This window comes from Orcinus orca, chromosome 11, assembly GCF_937001465.1.
Source record: "Orcinus orca chromosome 11, mOrcOrc1.1, whole genome shotgun sequence".
NCBI lineage: Eukaryota > Metazoa > Chordata > Mammalia > Artiodactyla > Delphinidae > Orcinus > Orcinus orca.
The window spans coordinates 54,700,317-54,715,201 of NC_064569.1; positions in this window are offsets into that span (position 1 = coordinate 54,700,317).

Consider the following 14,885-nt stretch of genomic DNA (forward strand, 5'->3'; position numbering starts at 1 on the left):
ACCAACAATGCCCAACAGAAATATAATGCAAGCCAATTTTCTAATAGCCCCATTACTAAAGGTAAAAAGAAACAGAGAAAAATAATTTTTAAATATATTGTACTTAAACCAATATATCCAAAATACCATTTCAGTATGTATCAATACAGAAAAATATTAATAAAATATTATACATTCTTTTTGTTATACTAAATCCTAGAAATCTGGTGTGCATTTTATACCTATGGTGCATCTCAATTTGGACTCACCATATTCAAATGCTCAATAGCCATGTGTGGCAAGAGGCTACCATATTGAACAGCAGAGCTCTAGATGATAAATTGTTCCAAATAATCACTAATGATAGATTTTATTTAACTTTTTTTTTCCTTTCAGATACAAATAGGATTGTTTTTTCTCCTCTCTTAGTAGTTTACTTATGAAATATAGCACTTAGGGATGGCACAGAAGACCCTCCACTATTTGATTCCAGCCCACCTTGCCTCTTTCAACCTGTACTGTATACACAGCAGTATTGCAGTTATGAATGCAGACTTGAATCCTGACTCCACTGCTATCTAGGTATATCATTTTAAGTAAGCTTCTTAACTCTTCTGTAGCTAGGTTTCCTTATCTTCAAAGTGAACCTAATATTAGTATCTTCTCCGGGCTTCAGTTGAAAATTGTCAGATGATAATTTATAAAGTGCTAAGAATTTTGCCTATCATGTAGTAAGCACTCAAAGTGATCTATTCCTATTCAGGCACGTTGGATGACTAGTCATTCCTAAAAAAAACACACCCTGAGCCTTTGCTCATGCTGTTCCTTGATTTCCCACATCTGTGCCTCTCAGAGTGGCACCCAGCCATCCAAGTCCAACCTAAAAGTCATTATCTGCATGAGTTCTCTCAAAATGATCCTTCTGAAAAGTAATCTCACATCTTGTCTACAAAGGTCTAGGAAACTGGTTCACACTTTTCTTAGAGTCTTGATCCCTCAATCTCATATTAGAGTTAGTTATGTATCTTCTCCTAATCTAGAGACTGAGTTCCCTAGAATCAGAAATTGTTTCTGTTCCGTAACACAGTTTTCTTCCCTAAAAACATTGTAGCGTGGAGATTTGTCCATAGACAGCACTGAATAAAAGTGAACTTGAATGCTTAATTCAGGGCCTACTCTTCCCTCAAGCTAATTTTCTTCAAGTTCTAATCCCAATGCTATCAGAACTAACCTGTAGGAAACTCGTTTTTAATTAAAGAGGGTTCATGATTAATGTTGGAAACCTGATGCTATGTCTCTTTAGCCAACCCCTGCTTACTGGGGCAATTCCATGTATTATGTGAAAAAGGCCTGAAAACTGTTTGAGGGGTTATCTTCCCAAAGAATAAACAAAATCAAAAAGTGTTTGTGGGACCAAAGCCTCACATCAAGCAAGTGAGGAGTGTCAAATTACACTGCTGCCCACAAAGCTCTATTGTGTCGCTCCTCAAGGAAAAAGACGGCCCAGATAAAGTGCTTACGGGGTGACACTGTGACAAGAAACCCTTTCCAAAGCCTTGAGACAAGTGCAGGCACTCAATACTATCCAGGAAACCTATGACCAAACTCCAAGCTACTGTAAGGAATGTTACCAACGTTCTGGAAAGAAGTAAAAATTTGTTCTGCTCATCCCTTGATCTATCCACTGGAATATGGTGTTGGGGGTGAGGAGTTAAGAATAGCGAGGTCCATAATTGGGAATTACACTTTGTCTGGGGGTTTGTAAATTGCAAATCCCTATTCAAAATCATACATATATATATATATATATATACACACACACACATTAGGGATATGTTTACAACATGGCCAGATGTATAGAATTAGTAAATACATGGCTAAAATTCAAGCTCTAATAGCTCTTGATGGCATGACCAAGCACAGCACAGAATTAGGGAATTACAGAGACTATCTATGGCCTGTTCTCTCATTTTTTTTAGATTTGTAAATCAAGACCCAGGAAAAAACCAAGTTGCTGTGCTTAAATTCATTCAACTGGACAATGTAGAGCTCAGTCTAGAGCCAAGGCCTTTTCCTTAATCTACCTGTCCCCAGTCAATAGGCATCAAAACTACTGTATGTACCAATAACTGTGTTAAATGTGTGAATTCAAGTAATTACATCCTATCAGGCTTTGATTCTGGGACTTTTTTTTTTCTGTAGAATTTGTGAGATAATAGTCACTCTTTAATTCCTTAAAAAATAGTAAGACTGCAAATAAAAGTTTTGAAATTATTGGTTAGACATCCCAGCAGGCCCAACTTCGTCGACATAAGACCTGTACAGTCTATCAGGACCCCACACTTAGAGGAGCCCACATTTGGTTTCATGCTTTGTTGTTACCTTGTTGAAATTCCTAATAATTTTTAAACAAGTGGCTCCCATTTTCATTTTGCACCAGTTCCTGCAAATTCTGTAACTGGTCTTGCATCCCAGGCTGGAAGTGAATCACATCCTATGAGATTTTCATCTTTCAACATATGATTTTGGGGTTCAGAATGTTGTCACTACAATAGTATATTCTTTGATCCTTTCCTGTCTTGTCAAGTTTACAAAAAAAGATGTTTCTCTCTCTTTTCTGCCTGTAAAACACCTTCTGTTGCACATGCAAACTAGAGGTTTCACACTTTGTTGGTTCAGCCAACACTGAGACTGCAGAATCATTCACCACCAAGATATCCTTTAAAAGTTTTTCAAACCCACCAGGAGCCAAAGTGTGAGCAAATTACTAAAATGAAGGGACTGAAAACTTTCTTTTTTCCCTTCAGCCAGACTTCTTTCTGAAAACTGGCGATGGTTATGCATTAAGCGTCAGCAAGACTTTCGATCGTATCTCATGCTATCCTCAGCCCTCGCTGAGTAGGCAGTCGTAAGACAAAACTTACACCTTTGTTGCCCTTTTTCCTCTGTGGTCAGCAGTCCTATCCCTAGCGCTCACAACCAAATTATCACATCCAGACTTTGGGGTAGGTTTCTTCCACCGAGTATGAGTCAATATTGGATCTGTGCCCCACGCTGCCTTGACCCTGGGAACTCCTGACAGCACGCAAGCTGAGCCTACGGAATAAAATGATATACAGAGTGGAAATCCACGTGGAGTCAGATTTTCCCCGAAATTTGACTCAAAACTCCCATATGTTAGAGGAGAGTTTTCTGAATCCCCCTTTTTCTTTCATGCCATCTGGGCAACTTTGAGACTTGAGTCAAAGAATATAGAAGACATTATACTTATGTAGTACATCAGCCTACAATATTTTCAAGTTTATGTCAAATGGGATTGTATACTGTTCATCTAGGGATTCATGTCATGCTTTGAAGGTCATATTTTTAATGCACAAGGAATTTTAAAGCATCTACTAAGTGCTAAGTACTGTGATTGACACAGGGTTATTAAAGAAGGATGGGACAGTTTTGTTGGGAAAATATTTGTTTATATCCTAATATCACTCAATTAGTAAGTCTTTGTTGAGCACCTACTCCATGCCTATAGCCCTAGAGGTTACAAAGAAGTTAACAGTGAGGCAATCTGGCAGGAGCATATGTCTCCACATTGGTAGCTAGGATTGATTCCACTGTTCTGATTACTGGGTAGGTATCCATATTCTCCCTTTTTCTCCACGTATGTACATCCTTCCCAGGGTGTTCATATAGGTGAAGAGGACTGATTATTGCATAGAGAGTAAAACACATACCTGACATATATATTGCATTCCCTCCTCCTATACCCAAGGCAGGCATCACTAGTTAGCCATGGTGTTCCTTCCTACTAAGTTTAGATGTAGACTCTGAATCCTTTTCAACACTGAAATCTACCAATTCATTATGTGTTTCATTATCCATTTGTCCCCTTGGGGCAAAGGTTTACTTGTTGCTGTGCCTCATAGCGAGATGAGTTCTTACAAATTACAAAGAAGTAAAAATTATGATCTCTTCCTCCAAGAACATTAGTATTAGAGAAGAAAAATTACAATTCATGAAGTAATATACGGGAAAGACCTCTGGCCTGAGAGGAAGGAGTCCCAAATTCTGGTCCTAGAATCTACCACTGGTATGTGGGATTTTGAGCAAAGCCTTTACCCATGCTTTACATCTCAACATCTTAAAAAGAAGAGTTGGATCCAATGAACTGTTTCCTGCCATTTCTAACATTCTATGTTTCTACGACTCTGATTTATGAGGAATATATTACTGAGAACTAATGTTATATGAGATAGAGAGTCCAACAGGTTTAGGAATTCAAAGAGAAATACAGTTGTCCCTTGGTATCACAGGGGACTGGTTCCAGAACCTTAGTGGATACTAAAATCCACAGATGCTCAAGTCGATTTTATAAAGTTGCATAGTTCAGTGGGCCCTCTGTATGTGCGGGTTCCACATCTGTGCATTCAATCAACTTCCACGAATAATATAGAGGGCCAACTGTAATTGTCTGAAAGATAGAAAAGTTGAGGAATTTCATGAATGGATTGAATTTTAATTTCAGTTGAATTTGAGCTTTTAATTTTAATTGAGCCTTGAAAGATGTATGGAATCTGTAAGGTCAAATGTAAGGTTCACCATTTGTACTTAACTCCGGGGCCACATGCTTCTTTTTGCAATGATGTCAAAAAGCGAGTTGCCCTCTGGGTGGCCCCTGAAATGGCACTAAGCTTTGAAAACGTGTGCATCCAAAGGAGAATTAACCGTTCTATCTCCCATCGTAAAAGTTCCATACAACAGACTGGCAGATTTAGATTTTCCCCAGGTTAACTGGAGGAAGAATTCTGAAACCATAAACATCCAATGAATAATAAGTTTTTTTTCTAAGCCAGGGTTTCACAAGTCATCATTACTGTGTCCTTAATCCCTGAACCAATTCATTAACTACTCGAACCAAATTCCCACCTGTTAGTTTTTCAAATGCAAATTGTTTTTAAAGGTTATAAAATTATGTAGGAGCTTTTAAATAAAAAATCAGACTATCTAGAAGGGCACAAGAAAAGAAAAAATAATCTATGACTTCACTGTCTATGGGTAAATACTCTTAGCATTTTGACCCAAATTCTTTCATATTTTTTCTAATACTGTATCTAGCTCAAAATTATTCCTTAATAAACTTCTGTGTTTATTAAATATGAAGAAAAGTAGCCTACTGATTATGTCCAAAGACTCTGGAATCAGGCTTCTTGGATTCAGTTATGACTTTGCTCTACACTGTTGAGTTGAAGTGAGATACTTAACTTCTCTGTGCTTCAGTTTTCTCATACATAAGAAGGTGATATAAACAGTAGCTGTCTCAAAGGACTACATGAGTATAAATTAGGTTAATATGTGCAATGATGCAATGCCTGACATATAATAAGAGCTCAAATGTGTGGTCAACATAACTAGTGCCTTCCAATATACAGATCTCAACTTCCTGGCACATGGAATAAAACACTTCACAGCCTCTTGCAGTTAAATGGGATCTTGGGACATTTTCTGGCCAGTCTAGTTGGAGTCTAAGTAATGTGTGTCACTTCTGGGCCAAGACTAAGTAAAGCCCCTGGGAAACCTTCCAGTTCTCTCCTCCCTTGCTGGAGCGACGGTCGAGGTCATAGGTTTTGAGAGCATGAAACATGCAAGATGGAATACACATGTTACCTCCACTTTCTTTCAGAACCCGTAAAGAGATAAAAAGGTTATAATGCCTCAAAGAGAAAGAGAATAAGACAACAGTAGGTGATAAATGTCAATAAAGTTATGAAAGATGGAAAGAGAATGAGCAAGTGATAACTGACCTCAACTTTAGATTTCTCTGTGACAAGTACCACAACAAGCTGAAAGGAACTCAACAATCTGAAAATCAGTTCACATGGTAGATTTGAAGAAGATTCAAGAATTGGGCTATCAATCACCTTTGAAAGAAGAAGCTCAAGGTAAGATTGAAAATAGAACAACCTTGAAAATACATACACAATACATAAGATATAGTTAGATCCCTTCTAGCTAATTCAGTCAGGCCACTACCCATGCCACACTTTGTTTGAAGATTGAAAGTTTGTTTTTCAGCAAGGTTCTAGATATCTAACACAGCCAAGGAAGATAAGATTAGGATTTAATTAAAAGTCATCATACTGAACAGTGAGACCACTAGGCTTCCAAAATGCTTACTCTATTAGACTTACATCCCCCAGGCAGGTGACGAGAAGATTCTCCTCTTGAAAAACCGCCCAGCCCAAAGGAAAAGATATACTGACATTTGATGTATCCTTCAAAAAAGCACACTAGTTTCAAGTATTACCCTATGAGAACGCATGTAAGTCAAGAAGCTCCATCTGGGGCTTCCCTGGTGGCGCAGTGGTTGAGAATCTGCCTGCTAATGCAGGGGACACGGGTTCGAGGCCCGGTCTGGGAGGATCCCACATGCCGCGGAGCAGCTAGGCCCGTGAGCCACAACTACTGAGCCTGCGCGTCTGGAGCCTGTGCTCCGCAACAAGAGAGGCCGCGATAGCGAGAGGCCCGCGCACCGCGATGAAGAGTGGCCCCCACTTGCCACAACTAGAGAAAGCCCTCGCAAGGAAACGAAGACGCAACACAGCAAAAATAAATAAATAAATTACTAAACTCCTACCCCCAACATCTTCTTTAAAAAAATTTTTAAAAAAGCTCCATCTATGCATATAAGACACCTTCCAATAATTAGGACTTCATTATTACATATGAAAACATGAATGACGACAAAATACTTTAGAAAACACTTTAGGATAAAAGATAAAATTCAAAGAAACAAATAGGGAAACATTTTTGGAGGCAACAAAGCAGAAGAAAAAAACTGCAAAAAAATATTTTTTAAGTAAGAGAAGATTCATGAAACAATTAGAGAAAAAAGAATCTCTTAGAACTTAAAACTATAGCAACAGAAGTTTAAAAAGCAATAGAAGGGTTGAAATGTCAATTTGAGGAAATCTCCAAGAATAAACAAAATGACCAAGAGCTGGAAAATGTAAAGAAGATTACAAAAACTTCTAAAGAAATGATTCAGGAAGTCCAACACATATATAAGAAAAGCTCCAGAAAAAGAAAAGAAACAATTAAAGGAAGACAATTATCAAGGAACTTTAAGAAAATTTCTCATAGCTGCAAAACATCAGTTTCCAAAATGAAAAACCCAATGAATTCCTAGCAAAATGAGTTTAAAACGACAGACCACAAGGTACATCATTAAATTTCAGAGACTAGTAAACAGAGAAGATTCTCAAAGTTCAAGAGAGAAAAGCAGGTCACATACAAAGGGTAAGGAAACAGAATGTTGTCAAACTTCTCAATAGCAATTCTGGAAGCTAGAGACTGATGGAACAGTATGTTCAAATATTTGAATAAATCAGAATCAAATCATGTCCAGACTTGAATTTTATGCTCAGCCAAGCTATCAATCAACTGTTAGGATAAGGACACTTTTCATTCATGCAAGATCTCGTAACTTTATTTCCCATGTATGTTTTCTCATGAAGGATCTTGAGAAAGCTGAGAAAGTATTTAACCAAAATAAAAAACTAAATCAAGGAAGAAGACCTGGGATCCAGGAAACAGAGGCTCCAACACAGGAAAGAAACTATGGGATTTTCAAGCACGTTATGAAGATAGATGTGCAGCAGACCTACAGGGCAACCAGCACTTTTTGGAACTAAAGGACTGAGGAGTTCCTGAGGGATGCTTCCAAGAAAAAAAAATGTAACTAAATGTGTTTCACTATACTATAAAAAATTTTCATCCCTATCAGAGTTTGGAGTGAGGAGATGGTGAATTAGTGATGGGTATGTGGAAAACTAAGAAAACCAACCAAACAACACCAATTATTAACTCCAAGAAAAACAAATGTTTTGCAAGAACAAAATTTACCTAATCATAATAATATAAACTTTACTCTGAAAAATGTAATATAGCTATAATGGGAAGATAGGAGAGAGGGGAAACTGAGTGTATGTATATAGGGTAAAGTAAGTCAATCATAATTTTCTGTAGTAGGAAGTATATAGATGCTATCTAAAGTGGGGGAAATGCACTGTAAGAAATTTTTAGTGATACAGAGCTAAGTAGAAATTGAGCTAAGAATGGAAGCTAAATGAATTGAATTGAAAGTGATTATCTTGGAAGTGTGTTTCAGAAATAGAAATGCATGGATCAGAGAGCTGCTGACTTTTTGTCATAAGCTTTATAGTATTTACAAAGTTTTATAGTTCCCAAGATACCTTGTAGCCCAAGGCCCCTGCCATAAATCACATTGGTAGTAGAGACTATCTGACACGGCCCAAGGCCCCAGTAAACAATGATACTCTTATCAGGAAGGACAGTCCAAAGGCTTTGGTGTTACCTCCCTGCTGCTGAGAGCAAAGACCACATCTCTCTGCAAACAATATTATTTGATTTTTTTCGTTTTATACAGTTTGTTCTGCTGTAACATGTGTTTTCTTTTTATATTATTTCCTCATACCCAAAGGACAAATAGGAAAATGATGTTGATAAAATGTGGAATTCATTTTGGTTCATACTGGAGTTTTCCCAGCATGTTAATCAAGTACAATCAAGTACAAGTTTTCTCACCATTAGGAGAAAGCCTTAGCAATATTTGAAGACCTTAAGGAAAAAGTCAAAAGTTAGTGTTTTACTTTAATGCAAATAGTGCTAAACTTTACACTACTTGGGAAGAGGCAAGTGCAGGTGAAGAAGCTGAAAAGATTTTCCCTCCTGTTAAAAAACAATGGGTTAATAAAAATTGTTGCACCCCAGATAGCATTTCAAATTGGGATGAAAATGTTCTCTATCAAAGGCAAATGTCCCACGTCTCAAAGGAGGAAGCTGCAGCCCAAGTTGTAAGGTTACAAAGGATTGATTCACTGTGATGATAGATGGAAACTTCCCCAGAGATTTAACAATGCTTGTATTTTAATTAGAATTTTTATTTGCTTTGTTGATACTCTGATTATAAAGTTCAGTAAGTATTGAATGGACTGTCCCAAACCTTATTGTCCCCAAAGGCCCTGTTATTTTTCATTTGAGATTTTTTAGAACGTGAGGTTTTTCAAGAAAATATAAAGTGTTAAAGCAGCAATACCTTTACATGTCTTATTTTGATAAAAGTAAAATCATCTTAAAAACTATTCTTTAAATGATAGATGTAGTCATTATTGCTACTTTGTTGTGGTTATTAAGGGTGAGCCTCACGTATATGTTATAATTTCCCAATTTAGCTGAGGTCATTATAAGCAGAACAGTATGTAAATTGAAGACTTCTAGCCTCAATGTGAAGACTGCAAAGTCCAAGAAAATCTCAACAAATCTGTATTTAGCCTCAGGGAAATGGACCTTAGAGATAAAACTTTGTACAGCCAAATATTTCTGTGAGTAAAAATAATGGTACCTAATAGTAAGTAAGAGCTACCCACAGTAAGTGCTTTATGTACATCAACTCCTTTAATTATGACAACCATTTAAGAAAGATAAATTTATTTTCATTCTATAGAAGAGAAAAGTGAAGCTTTTCTAGTCCAAAGTCACAGAGTTAATAAGTGACAAAGCCAGTTGTGGCTGAATCCACTGCTGGGGCTCTTAACCATCCTGCTCCAGTGAAGCTAGAAATTGATCATGGAATGTCTACTAATCTCTAATTTGGTCCTGAAAGCTTGAGGCATTCAATATTATATCCTTTTGGGCTTCCCTGCTGGTGCAGTGGTTGAGAGTCCACCTGCCGATGCAGGGGACACGGGTTCGTGCCCCGGTCCAGGAAGATCCCACATGCCGCGGAGCGGATGGGCCCGTGAGCCATGGCCACTGAGTCTGTGCATTCGGAGCCTGTGCTCTGCAACGGGAGAGGCCACAACAGTGAGAAGCCCGCATACCGCAAAAAAAAAAAATTATATCATTTAGGGTTGTTTGTTCATATGTATTAAAAACCAACTCTGACTAATATGTTAAAAGATAACACTTATTGAAGGTATAAGGAGGAGGTCATGGATGGATGACAAAGCTGAAGAACCATGTTCTAAACAGGTAAGCTGTACCTGGCAATCCCAGGTCTCAGCCCCAGAAACTACTCAATACTTTTGCATGGCACCGTGAAGGAATGAATCTGGAAACTCTAATGCTTCTGTTCCCATCTTGGCCTTCCTGCTCCGGAATCAAACCCAGAGGGAGTGAGTCAAATTGATTGATCTTGTGTCAGCTGACTGTTCTTTGGTAGTCAATCCTTAGTCATGAGGAAAAAAAAGAAATATGCTAGAAGGATCTTCCAGGTACTCCTTTGCCTTTCATGGTGGGAGTGCAAGAAACCCAGATTTACCAGCCTGACTACACATATTGAGGATGATGAGATTCTCCAAAAGAAAGCAAAATCGCCATTAGGAAGAGAGAAGATATTTGATTGTCAAAAGGGGAAAAATGACCTCTACGGGGATTTTCAGAGGACCTCATGGAATGGCAAAACCTTCAGTGGAATTTGTGAACTATCTTTCTTTTTGACATTCTAGGACAATCCTTGAAACTTTTGGCACGTGAATAAGCAACAGCAAAGAAGCTCATCATTGCAGTGGCTGCTCAGATACTGAATCAGCTTATGTACATTCCACCTGGAAAGGCTTCTGGAGCTAAGACTGACTTGACAAACACCACACCTGTTTCTTCTTCCTGGTGCAGAGCTCACCTACATTTCCAAGCTTTCCTTTCAGTTGTGTGTGGACATATGACTGAATTCTAGCCCACAGAATATGAGTAAAAGTGATGTTTTCCACCCTCCATGTTCAGTCCTCCATTATCCTTCTCTGTTTACCAGCCCGATACAAATGCACACAGTGATCTCACAGTCCAAATACTGAAGACGGCAGAGTCACAGAATGAAAGGATCCCAGTCCTGCAAGAAGAAAGATACCTGCTGCTCTGATACATACATTTTGGTATTTACATGAGTAAGAAATAAACTTCTCTTAGGTTTTAGCCATCATACATTTGGTAGGCATTAGCATTACATCAACTAATATAGCTTCTGAAGCCCTGTATCTTGACTACAGCTTTTACCTAAATAAAGGAATGTGTATTTCATCCTTTAAAATAAACATTTTAATGTGTTTTAAAGGCTTTAAAGCAAACACTTACTGCCTGTTCAGACTTGTTTGGCTCTTAAAAACCATTCTCTTCATATTTATAGTAATGCTGAAAGATATTTGCTAATATACTTTCCTCTTAGGAATATCTTCTAGGACTTTTTCAATTTGAGAAGCCTATCAGGCCATTCTGTTCATTTGTTACTCAACACACTTTCTAATTTTGTTTTTTCACATTCTGATAGTTTTTCTTTTTTTCCTGTTTTTGTTTGATTGCTTGCTTGTTTTAACAGAATTTTCCTAGTTCCACAAAGGATTTGAGGTGACTGACATTTAAAGGTTCTGCCGATTCTTATCATTTTGAAAGGCAATGGGTACCACACTGCCAAGTCAGAAAACTAAAGTTCTCATCTTTTTTCTTCAAGTAGTCTTGCTTCTTTCCAATTATAGCAGACTTATTACTCCAGACAACGCTAAGCATATGTCAATGTCTTTAATTAAGATTCAGTATCCTCAAACTTGATGATGTATGATATGCCCTTTTTGAAAATTAGAAACATCATTTGCTACTTAGAATCATTGATCATGACTTATATTCTGGTCACACTTCTGATTTCATTGGGAAATTTATTAAACCCACACCAAAAAAAAGCACGCCCTGCATCCTCTCAGATCATCTTCTTTCAAAGAAGAAAAAATAAGTCAATCTCAAGAGGGGAAATCTAAATGACATATTACAAAGCATTCAGTCTATGCTTCCATTAGGAAAGAGAAAAGACTCAAGACGGAAATATTTCTTGTCACTCCAGATGTAATTTGAAGAAGTACTTTTCTAGTCTGCTTTCTCAGCAGGACTAGCTCCACTCTCTTCTATTGGCCTGTGGTCGGGGGTTTCCCCCAAGCTGCCTTCCATCTCTTGGCAATAAGCAGTGACTTGGCTAGTTAAGTTTCCTTTTCAGTCACCTGATAGGATTTCCCAGGACAGAGGTGTCAAGCCAATTTAACTTGACTTCCCTTCTCCTTCCTGTGGGTCACGCTGGGAAAGAAGGAAATTGCTCTTATCTCCCCACCTGGCTTGATGTCATACTTCCTTCTCTGGCACAGCATCTTGGTGCCCTCAGACATTTCAGCCTCTGCAAGAGGACAAAGGCTTTTGGTGACAGCGTTGTTCGGCAGTGTTCTCTGTAGCAGAGTCATGAGGCTGACTTCCTCTTATTTGAAGAACTATAAGAAAACCACCTACAGAGCTCCCAGGGCTGCAACAGTTGGTTTTGCATCTTCCCCCTGCTGAGGTAACCACGCCCACTATTACAGCTGCAACAGCTGAAGCCGAGGAGTAGAAACTGGGCAAAAGTGTCTAAATCCATATGAAGTGGAATGCTCTAAATAACCTCACCGGAAGTTTTGCTCATAAAAGAAAAAATCCAAGTTATCCTCACATGCCTGCCTCACCCATTAGATTTTTTTTTTTTTTTCACCCATTAGATTTTAAGGTCCTAGAGGGAGCACACTGTATCTGAGTCTCCTTTATCGCTCTCAAAGTGCCAACTTTGCATGGGTGTCCAGTAATGTCCTATAACTCTTGACCACCAGGCTGGAGGACGAAGCCGTCAAGGCCACTTGACCAGGGCTGCAAGCTCAGAGAGACCTCAATTTTTTAGCTGCAGTTTAGTGCCAAATCCATACAGGGAATAGGGTGATACCTCATTATACCTGCTGATTTTAGCTTTACTCTCTACCTGCCCTCTATTTTCCTAAGAGCTGTGTTACTGCCAGTCACATTAGCAAATGGTCTTTCACTATTACGTATTGTTAACAAACCACTCTCATGAACGATGACTGACTAATGTGGGATTTAAAAAAGCGTTCGTGTAATAACGACTCCTCTTTATATGGTGACCCTCTCTTCCTTGAGAATACAGTCATCTCAAATGTCCTTAGTTTTCTATGTTATTCATATATACTATATATACAAACAATTTAATTGTATACAGTACTTGCTTGATGGCATAGGATTAATAAAAATTAATTTTTTTAATTATTTCTTTGACATACTATCACGGTTAATAGCACAGACAAAGAAGCCAGACTGAGTTTGATTTCTGTCTCCGGCCGTGTGAACCTAGGAGAGTTTCGTAAACTCTGAATTTAGCTGCTAATCATGGCAACTACTTCACAGGGGTTTTGTGAGAATCAAACAAATGAACCTTGTGGAAACAACGCTTGGCATATTGTAAGCCCTAAACATGTTCACTATTTTTATTTCATTTTCATCTTTTTTTATTTGTAAACTGATTTACAAAACTTATATTTATGCATTTCCTCATTTTTAATTTATTTGTTCACGTCAATGGAAACTTTTATGTAGAGAAACTGCCTTATGTTGGGTTACAACAGAAGCAGGGTCTAAGCCAAGGATCATTTGGGTGATGATGCCCGGAAGCACAGGCAGGAAGCAATGAGGTGACTCAAGGGAGAGAGAAGGTCCATAGAGGGAGGTTGACAGACAGGAACCACCGTATGCAACTGGGACTCCACCCACAAAAGACCTCTGCGCGAGGGTATAGATCATACCTAAAAGACATCCTACACAAGGGGCGAGGAAGCTGGGCTATTTATCCTCTGACTCTCTTCATCATTGTCTGAGGGCTGCTCCCAGGGACACTAACCTCCTAGCACTTCCGGCCTTCCCCACACGCAGACAGAGAGAAACCCTCAGGCCAAGGAACAGAAAATTGTTACCCTTTAACGTTTAACGCAGTGGGTAAGGACAGGAAAGGAGGCTGCTGAAAAGATAAGGGCAAGACACCAGCAGCATTTACTGTGGTCAATTCTGTTACCACTCTGTTAATTATTCCCTAATAATTTTTCCCATTTTTATTATACTCTTTATTTTTCAGTCATAATAACAGTACACTGACAAGTTGCATTTGTCAGGACTCTCTGGGCAGCAAGTGATGGAAATCCCAGCTACACTATTTTAATCAAAGAGGAGTGTTTATTGGAAGCAATCTGAGAAATCGCGGGTAACAGAGGGAGAACCTCAGGGACATCTGGAACCAGGGACCCCCGTTGACAAGGACTCGTCTCCCTGGCTCTCATCTCTGCTTCTCTTGGTGATACAATTTCAATCTCACCTACCACAGAGCAGCATCCTCCACTTGGAAGGAAACTTAGCTGTCAAAACATTCCTCCAAAGCTTCATATTTCAGAGATTTTTGCCCCCAGAGATAGACTAACATTTTTTTCAATTCCAGTTTGAAACATTGTACTAATTCATTAAATACTTGTTGATGTGCTAGACATCCTTTTAAGCACTGGGGATACAGCAATAATTTTAAAACGAGACAAAACCCCTGTCCCCATGGATCTTACATTCTGGAGGAAGAAACTGACAATACGGAAACAAACAGTTATGTAATATAATGTCAGGAAGGGACTATTGTATGAAAAAGTAAGTAGGAGAAGGGGCTGGTACCTTTTTTTTATTGTGGTAAAATAAACATAACATAAAACTATCTTAACCAGTTTTAAGTGTACAGTTCAGTAGTATGAAGTACATCCATATGGTTGTGCAAACATCACCACCATCCACCTACAGTACCCTTTTCATCTTACAAAACTGAAATTCTGTACCCATTAAACAATGTCTCTCCATGACCCCCTCCCTCTAGCCCCTGGCAACCTCCATTCTACTTTCCTTTTTTTTTTGAAACTTCCCCTTTCCATATCCCAGCTTCAGTTAACCAACACTCTACTGTTACTATGAGTTTGACCTTTTTTTTTAATTTCACACGTAAGTGAGATCATGCA